Source organism: Acinonyx jubatus, chromosome X, assembly GCF_027475565.1.
Source record: "Acinonyx jubatus isolate Ajub_Pintada_27869175 chromosome X, VMU_Ajub_asm_v1.0, whole genome shotgun sequence".
NCBI lineage: Eukaryota > Metazoa > Chordata > Mammalia > Carnivora > Felidae > Acinonyx > Acinonyx jubatus.
This window is the reverse complement of record NC_069389.1, coordinates 52,264,960-52,274,279: the sequence shown is the minus strand read 5'-3', so window position 1 is coordinate 52,274,279 and position 9,320 is coordinate 52,264,960. Positions and strand designations below refer to the sequence as shown.

The 9,320-nt window shown below is 42.5% G+C and overlaps 1 protein-coding gene across 6 annotated transcripts in view; it reads left to right on the top strand.

The window, feature by feature from the left end:
• The first annotated feature begins 217 nt into the window (after positions 1 to 217).
• Positions 218 to 9,320, top strand: part of EDA2R (ectodysplasin A2 receptor) — a 112,158-nt gene continuing 103,055 nt past the window's right edge. For 2 of the 6 annotated variants that reach the window (XR_008290127.1, XM_053202410.1), the window contains exon 1: positions 218 to 444. The gene's annotated coding sequence lies outside the window, so the exon portion shown is untranslated. The remainder of the gene's footprint in view (positions 445 to 9,320) is intronic. The other 4 variants (XM_053202407.1, XM_053202406.1, XM_053202409.1 and 1 more) reach the window with 3 other exon arrangements.

Below are 9,320 nucleotides of genomic sequence, written 5' to 3'. Positions count from 1 at the left end.
TTAAATTCTAGGCCTGCTAACATTCATGTACAGAACTTCAAGGAGCTGAGCTGCATGCTACTGTGCAATAATTACAAGAAAATAAGTCTGCACACGCTTGTAACCACTTGACCCTCCCTCTGTTCCCACAGACCGGGCAAAACCTAAATCCCTGCCTGTCCACAGTCCCTGGAGCTTTTGGATTCTTTCCATAGGAGTGGCTTGGTCTCTGTTTACCTCTTCTTCTCTGCCTTCCAGCAGCAGTGCCCCTTTCAGGGGTGGGACTTCTTTGCATAGCCACACCTAGATACTCAAGTAATCTAGTTGCAGCTTTGGGAGCTTCTGGGGGGCTGAGAAGTAGGCATAACATAAAAGAAAAGGAGAATAGATTTAGGCTGTTCTTGCTACACATGGATGTGAAATTAGCCTGAGTGATTGCAACGGATTTCATCTACTGTGAACGTGGTATGTAAGCTGGAGGCTGTGTGTGTGTGTGTGTGTGTGTGTGTGTGTGGTGGTGGGGAGGTTAGTGATATGTCTGGCCTGTGCTGAGGTATGTTTGTCCAGGAATTCTGTTGCTGGTTCAAGATCCATCCATCCATAAATTTACAGGGTAAGTCAGGGAACACTCTCTGGCATGGCAAGGCAGCTCAGACCTGTGGGACATAAGGGTGGAAGCTCAGAATGAGGATAGGGTGACCTTGTTAAAAGGCTACAAAATCAAAGTGTCTGAGAAGACATTCTAGTGGTCTGTTTGTCCATCCATCTGTATTCAGAGAATACTATCTAAGGTGCCAGGGACCTGGGTTAATACCCCAATGGCTTTGGAGGGACAGTTCCTCCCCCTGTGTAGTGTTTTACTGGACCCATAGGGCTTCTGAAGACATGCCTGGACATGTCCAAACACCCTGAGCACCTGGGATTTAGAGCTTAGTAAAAGAAGGAGGCTGGGAGCTTAGGAGATGAAAGGGAGGGGTTGGATCAGACATGTTAAGCATCTGGAGGGAAGTAGAGCTGCCAGCTCACCCTCATGGCCCCTTGGCAAGTCAGGGCTTGTGTAAAGAGCACTCAGGCTCTATTTGGGGGCTTTCAGTCTGCCCCTTCATCCACCCTACTAGGTTTTACTTGATCCCTCACTTCTAGAAACTGAGCCCAAGGCAGTGATATTTTGATTCTGCCTTACCCCAAACACTGGCCAGGGCTAAAGCAGCTGTGAGAACTAGGGGGCAAGAAGAGACCCACCAGAAACCTCAGAAAGCAGAGACTGCAAAGTCTGGTTTGGACGGGTGTTGGCAGTGTTGGCCAGTGTCATGTCATGTAATGTGGCTAGGCAAGAGAGTATGTGGCGTGTCTTCCTCTCCTATTGTTGCATCCACACGACTCCTGAAACAGAATGCTATGGGCACCAGTGACAGTCACAACAAAGTATTACAATGAAAGGCAAGGCCGACCAATTGGGACCAACACTTCTGATAAGAGTGCGGCCTCAAACAGCCAGGGTACAGAGTTTTTATAGCCGATCACATCGTTTTATCATCACCTGGGAACAGAACAAAGAAACAGTTTCCAGATGAGTTAGAAACAGTTGCCTAATGAGGTGTTTATTTTAGACTTTCTGCCTCTAAGTTGCAACCAGTGGATCTCCTTGACCCTGCCTCTGATGCTCTTTTCTTTGAACTTTTGTTTCCTTAATTGGTGAAGCCTAATTTACAAGAGTATGAGGTGTAATTTACAAGAGTAAAGCAAGGCTGTTATCTCTTAACCTTCAGTGTCAACACAAAGCTGTTATTTTTCAAGCTAAGTGTTAGCCCTACACTACAATTTAACCCTTACATTTCCCCCTTTTCTTGTCAGTGAATCAATCCCTTGACTTATCATTAGGAACTAAGGGGACATAATTGGACATAATCATCATAATTTTTATTTCACTAACTCGCCTCTTGACATATTGTACTAACTAATTGATAACGCACGGGCCAATAGTTAACCCGAGAAGTAACAATAGCAGTGGCCCAGCTAAGGTGGTGAGCAGTGATGTGAGCCAGGGGGGCCAAGACAATAAACTCTGATACCAATTATTGCTGGCCTCCCTGGCACGTTCCCTGGTCCTAAGATTATCCCTGACCAAACTGAGAGTGTCTCGGATTACTCCGGAATTGTTCGCATAAAAACAGCACGTTTCTCCGAGGGCCACACAGAGGCCTCCTTCCTTCATGAAGAGTAAATCAAGCCCTCTTCTGTTTTGTAATACAGCCTTGGCTAAAGAGTCTACTTGGTGTTCCAGCCGAGAAATTGAAGTTTCCAAGTAGCCTAGGTCTTGGTCTACTTGCTCGCTTACAGTTTTGAAATTTTGGTCCCCCACAATGAGTCCAGCAGTTCCATTAGCTGTGGATCCCACAATTCTCAGTCCCACAAGAGTGGAATGAGGACTGGTGCTGGCCTTTTTACCCTGGAATGTCCTTCGAATAGACGTAAATGTTCTCTCCCTGCTTCTCTGCTATATAGGTATATTTGTGGGAGAATATGAACTAGGATACAAATCTCTTGGGTGCCGACCCCAAAGTATGCGGCTGCAATGCAGAGGGTAATTCCTGATGAGCAAGCAAACCAGGCTCCAGTAAGGGCTCGGTATGCTATATTTTGGGCGCTGAACTACTGGGTATCTGAACTACTTGGAATATACACTTCTGCACAAGACTTTTTGTAAGGGGGGTTGTGCCAATTATATTCTTGGGACCCTATACACCAACCCTGCCCTTGGAGGTCTCTTAGGGTTAAGATTGGTTGTGAACCCCAAGGGTACAATGTCATGCTTGGATTTAGCAATTTCACGACATGCTTTTCTATGTCTTGTCCAATGCTAGCATTTGTAGCCATTCCCACATAATATGGGGGTTTAGGGTTTAAACACAGCCAACAATCTTGTACAATCTCGGTGTGAGATGAATTTAGCCAAGCATACATAGAATCTACTACATCTAGCCAATGCGTCTCAGGGGAGAACGAGTTCTGGATATGACCTATAGTTGGTAACTCTGACTTTGTCGGGGCACCTGATTGCAGGGTAGGTTGGGAAGGGACAGTCGGAAAAAGTGGGGGGTGTAAAATCATGCCCTTGTTTGGCCCTACCGGATTGGGTGGAGTTTTTCTTTTAACCCTTTGTATACTAAAGGAAATGCCCTTGTCAACTCCTGGAGCATACATCCTGAGACCCCAAGTGTGTCCAGTGTCCCAGGAAGAGGAAAAGGTACTGGAACTAGAAACCTTTTTTAAACATATTTTTGTTAGGTTACATTTTCCTTGAGTCTTACATTTGGGATCTGGAGTTCTAAGGAGGGTGATTCAGGGGACATGGCCCTGTCCTGCCAGCCAGGGAGCCAGCGTTTCACAACCCTATTTTGCACAATGGTATTGGCCTTCTCCTTCACATTCGACCTTTCCATTTGCTGGGCAACTGTATAACCCAGGTATGTTAGCCAATTTTTGTTCTTGATCCCTGTGTCCACATCCATTGGTAACCATATAGGGGTTTTCGGGGACCAGAGGAGCGAAGCCCGTTGGCTGTTTATAATTAGTAACTAAAGTCACCCATGAGTCCCCCACCAAGTCGCATAAATCAAACAAAAAACAAGGCACAGTGGAAGAGGTATTAGATGCTATCAACTTTCCCATGACAGTGTCCCTGAGTTCCCATTGGTATGGCCAAAAAGATAGGGGATGCAATTCCATGCAGTACCCCACACTTATCACCATACAAACCCAGAAAATTATTGTTATGCCCGCATCAGTCTTAGCTTTAAAGGATCCTCTGGGTGCCTTTGAACCTTCCATTGCTGTTTGTTATCTGGTTCTGTATCAGTCTGGGGTGTTCCCGCCTTCATGCAGTTTTTCTTAACCTGAGAGTGATGAATCCAGGTTCGGACACCATCTACCTTCACGGCCATGGGCGTAGTCATAATCACGGTGTGTGGTGCTTTCCAGCGCAGCTCCAGGGTTTTAGGCTCGTGCCTTTTGACTCATGCCTTAAGTCTCCTGGTTGAAAGGGGTGGGGAAGAACAGGAGGATGAGCGAAGGTTTCTCTCAAGGCCCTGGTTATTTCCTTTTGTACATGTTTCAGGGCCATGAGTGAAGCCAGCAAATGGTCCTGTTCCAACTGTTCCATTACGTCGTCTCCTAGCCTCGGCAGGATAGGTGGAGGTTTGCCAAATAAAATTTCATAAGGGGAAAATCCCTTGATAAATGGAGTACAACACACTCACAAAAGGGCAAAAGGCAGGACATCAACCCAATTTTTGCCTGTCTCAAGGGACAATTCGGTTAAGGTCTCTTTTAGGGTCCGATTCATCCTTTCTACTTGACCCAAGCTCTGTGGTCTATATGTACAATGTAATTTCCAATCTATTCCCAATGCTTGGGCTAGACCCTGGGACACCTGCGCTGTGAAGGCCGGGCCATTGTCTGATCCTATGCTCAGAGGCAGCCTGAATCTAGGAATTATTTCATTTAATAATTTCTTTTTTTTTCAATATGTGAAATTTATTGTCATATTGGTTTCCATGCAACACCCAGTGCTCATCCCCAAAGGTGCCCTCCTCAATACCCATCACCTACCCTCTCCTCCCTCCCACCCCCCCATCAACCCTCAGTTTGTTCTCCTTTTTAAGAGTCTCTTATGCTTTGGCTCTCTCCCACTCTAACCTCTTTTTTTTTTCCTTCCCCTCCCCCATGGGTTTCTGTTAAGTTTCTCAGGATCCACATAAGAGTGAAAACATATGGTATCTGTCTTACTCTGTATGGTTTATTTCACTTAGCATCACACTCTCTAGTTCCATCCACGTTGCTACAAAAGGCCATATTTCATTCTTTCCCATTTCCACGTAGCATTCCATTGTGTATATAAACCACAATTTCTTTATCCATTCATTAGTTGATGGACATTTAGGCTCTTTCCATAGTTTGGCTATTGTTCAGAGTGCTGCTATAAACATTGGGGTACAAGTGCCCCTATGCATCAGTACTCCTGTATCCCTTGGGGCAATTCCTAGCAGTGCTATTGCTGGGTCATAGGGTAGGTCTATTTTTAATTTTCTGAGGAACCTCCACACTGCTTTCCAGAGCAGCTACACCAATTTGCATTCCCACCAACAGTGCAAGAGGGTTCCCGTTTTTCCACATCCTCTCCAGCATCTATAGTCTCCTGATTTGTTCATTTTGGCCACTCTGACTGGCGTGAGGTGATATCTGAGTGTGGTTTTGATTTGTATTTCCCTGATAAGGAGCGACGTTGAACATCTTTTCATGTGCCTGTTGGCCATCCAGATGCCTTCTTTAGAGAAGTGTCTATTCATGTTTTCTGCCCATTTCTTCACTGGATTATTTGTTTTTCGGGTGTGGAGTTTAGTGAGCTCTTTATAGATTTTGGATACTAGCCCTTTATCCAATATGTCATTTGTAAATATATTTTCCAATTCCGTTGGTTGCCTTTTAGTTTTGTTGCTTGTTTCCTTTGCTGTGCAGAAGGTTTTTGTCTTCCTAAGGTCCCAGTAATTCATTTTTGCTTTTAATTTCCTTGCCTTTGGGGAATGTGTCGAGTAAGAGATTGCTACAGCTGAGGTCAGAGAGGTCTCTTCCTGCTTTCTCCTCTAGGGTTTTGATGGTTTCCTGTCTCACATTCAGGTCCTTTATCCATTTTGAGTTTATTTTTGTGAATGGTGCAAGAAAGTGGTCTAGTTTCAACCTTCTGCATGTTGCTGTCCAGTTCTCCCAGCACCATTTGTTAAAGAGACTGTCTTTTTTCCATTGGATGTTCTTTCCTGCTTTGTCAAAATGAGTTGGCCATACGTTTGTGGGTCTAGTTCTGGGGTTTCTATTCTATTCCATTGGTCTATGTGTCTGTTTTTGTGCCAATACCATGCTGTCTTGATGATTACAGCTTTGTAGTAGAAGCTAAAGTCTGGGATTGTGATGCCTCCTGCTTTGGTCTTCTTCTTCAAAATTACTTTGGCTATTCAGGGCCTTTTGTGGTTCCATATGAATTTTAGGATTGCTTGTTCTAGTTTCAAGAAGAACGCTGGTGCAATTTTGATTGGGATTGCATTGAATGTGTACATAGCTTTGGGTAGTGTTGACATTTTGACAATATTTATTCTTCCAATCCATGAGCAAGGAATGTCTTTCCATTTCTTTATATCTTCTTCAATTACCTTCATCAGCTTTCTATACTTTTCAGCATACAGATCTTGTACATCTTTGGTTAGATTTATTCCTAGGTATTTTATGCTTCTTGGTGCAATTGTGAATGGGATTAGTTTCTTTATTTGTCTTTCTGTTGCTTCATTGTTAGTGTATAAGAATGCAACTGATTTCTGTACATTGATTTTGTATCCAGCAAATTTGCTGAATTCATGTATCAGTTCTAGCAGACTTTTGGTGGAGTCTATTGGATTTTCCATGTATAATATCATGTCATCTGCAAAAAGTGAAAGCTTGACTTCATCTTTGCCAATTTTGATGCCTTTGAGTTCCCTTTGTTGTCTGATTGTTGATGCTAGCACTTCCAACCCTATGTTAAACAACAGCAGTGAGAATGGGCATCCCTGTCGTGTTCCTGATCTCAGGGAGAAAGCTCTCAGTTTCTCCCCATTGAGGATGATATTAGCTGTGGGCTTTTCATAAATGCCTTTGATGATGTGTAAGTATGATCTTTCTATCCCGACTTTCTCAGGGTTTTTATTAAGAAAGGGTGCTGGATTTTGTCAAAGGCCTTTTCTGCATCGATTGACAGGATCATATGGTTCTTCTCTTTTTTTTTGGCTAATGTGATGTATCACGTTGCTTGATTTGCGAATGTTGAACCAGCCCTGCATCCCAGGAATGAATCCCACTTGATCATGGTGAATCATTCTTTTTATATGCTGTTGAATTCGATTTGCTAGTATCTTATTGAGAATTTTTGCATCCATATTCATCAGGGATATTGGCCTGTAGTTCTCTTTTTTTAATGGGTCTCTGTCTGCTTTAGGAATCAAAGGAATACTGGATTCATAGAATGAGTCTGGAAGTTTTCCTTCCCCTTCTATTACTTGGAATAGCTTGAGAAGGATAGGTATTATCTCTGCTTTAAATGTCTGGTAGAACTCCCCTGGGAAGCCATCTGGTCCTGGACTCTTATTTGTTGGGAGATTTTGGATAACTGATTCAATTTCTTCGCTGGTTATGCGTCTGTTCAAGCTTTCTCTTTCCTCTTGATTGAGTTTTGGAAGAGTGAGGGTGTTTAGGAATTTGTCCATTTCTTCCAGGTTGTCCAGTTTGTTGGCATATAATTTTTCATAGTATTCCCTGATCATTGCTTGTATTTCTGAAGGATTGGTTGTAATAATTCCATTTTCATTCATGATTTTATCTATTTGGGTCATCTCCCTTTTCTTTTTGAGAAGCCTGGCTAGAGGTTTGTCAATTTTGTTTATTTTTTCAAAAAACCAACTCTTGGTTTCATTGATCTGCTCTACCGTTGTTTTAGATTCTATATTGTTTATTTCTGCTCTGATCTTTATTATTTCTCTTCTTCTGCTGGGTTTAGGCCGCCTTTGCTGTTCTGCTTCTATTTCCTTTAGGTGTGCTGTTAGATTTTGTATTTGGAATTTTTCTTGTTTCTGGAGATAGGCCTGGATTGCAATGTATTTTCCTCTCAGGACTGCCCTCGCTGCATCCCAAAGCGTCTGGATTGTTGTATTTTCATTTTCGTTTGTTTCCATATGTTTTTTAATTTCTTCTCTAATTGCCTGGTTGACCCACTCATTCGTTAGTAGGGTGTTCTTTAACCTCCATGCTTTTGGAGGTTTTCCAGACTTTTTCCTGTGGTTGATTTCAAGCTTCATAGCATTGTGGTCTGAAAGTATGCACAGTATAATTTCAATTCCTGTAAACTTATGAAGGGCTGTTTCGTGACCCAGTATATGATCTATCTTGGAGAATGTTCCATGTGCACTCAAGAAGAAAGTATATTCTGTTGCTTTGGGATGCAGAGTTCTAAATAGATCTGTCAAGTCCATGTGATCCAACGTATCATTCAGGGCCCTTGTTTCTTTATTGACCGTGTGTCTAGATGATCTATCCATTTCTGTAAGTGGAGTGTTAAAATCCCCTGCAATTACCACATTCTTATCCATAAGGTTGCTTATGTTTATGAGTAATTGTTTTATATATTTGGGGGCTCTGGTATTCGGCACATAGACATTTATAATTGTTAGCTCTTCCTGATGGATAGACCCTGTAACTATTATATAATGTCCTTCTTTATCTCTTGTTACAGCCTTTAATTGAAAGTCTAGTTTGTCTGATATAAGTATGGCTACTCCACCTTTCTTTTCGCTTCCAGTAGCATGATAAATAGTTCTCCATCCCCTCACTCTCAATCTAAAGGTGTCCTCAGAGTCTAAAATGAGTCTCGTGTAGACAGCAAATAGATGGGTCTTGTTTTTTTATCCATTCTGATACCCTATGTCTTTTGGTTGGGGCATTTAATCCATTTACATCCAGTGTTAGTATAGAAAGATACGGGTTTAGAGTCATTGTGATGTCTGTATGTTTTATGCTTGTAGTGATGTCTCTGGGACTTTGTCTCACAGGATCCCCCTTAGGATCTCTCGTAGGGCTGGTTTAGTGGTGACAAATTCCTTCAGGTTTTGTTTGTTTGGGAAGACCTTTATCTCTCCTTCTATTCTAAATGACAGACTTGCTGGATAGAGGATTCTCAGCTGCATATTTTTTCTGTTTAGCACACTGAAGATCTCCTGCCAATCCTTTCTGGCCTGCCAAGTTTCAAAAGAGAGATCAGTCACGAGTCTTATAGGTCTCCCTTTATATGTGAGGGCACATTTATCCCTTGCTGCTTTCAGGATTTTCTCTTTATCCTTGTATTTTGCCAGTTTCACTATGATATGTCGTGCAGAAGATCGATTCAAGTTACATCTGAAGGGAGTTCTCTGTGCCTCTTGGATTTCAATGCCTTTTTCCTTCCCCAGTTCAGGGAAGTTCTCAGCTATTATTTCTTCAAGTACACCTTCAGCACCTTTCCCTGTCTCTTCCTCCTCTGGGATACCAATTATATGTATGTTATTTCTTTTTAGTGTATCACTTAGTTCTCTAATTTTCCCCTCATACTCCTGGATTTTTTATCTCTCTTTTTCTCAGCTTCCTCTTTTTCCATAACTTTATCTTCTAGTTCACCTATTCTCTCCTCTGGGTCTTCAATCCGAGCCGTCATTGTTTCCATTTTGTTTTGCATTTCGTTTAAAGCGTTTGTCAGCTCCTAGTGACTGTTCCTTAGTCCCTTGATCTTT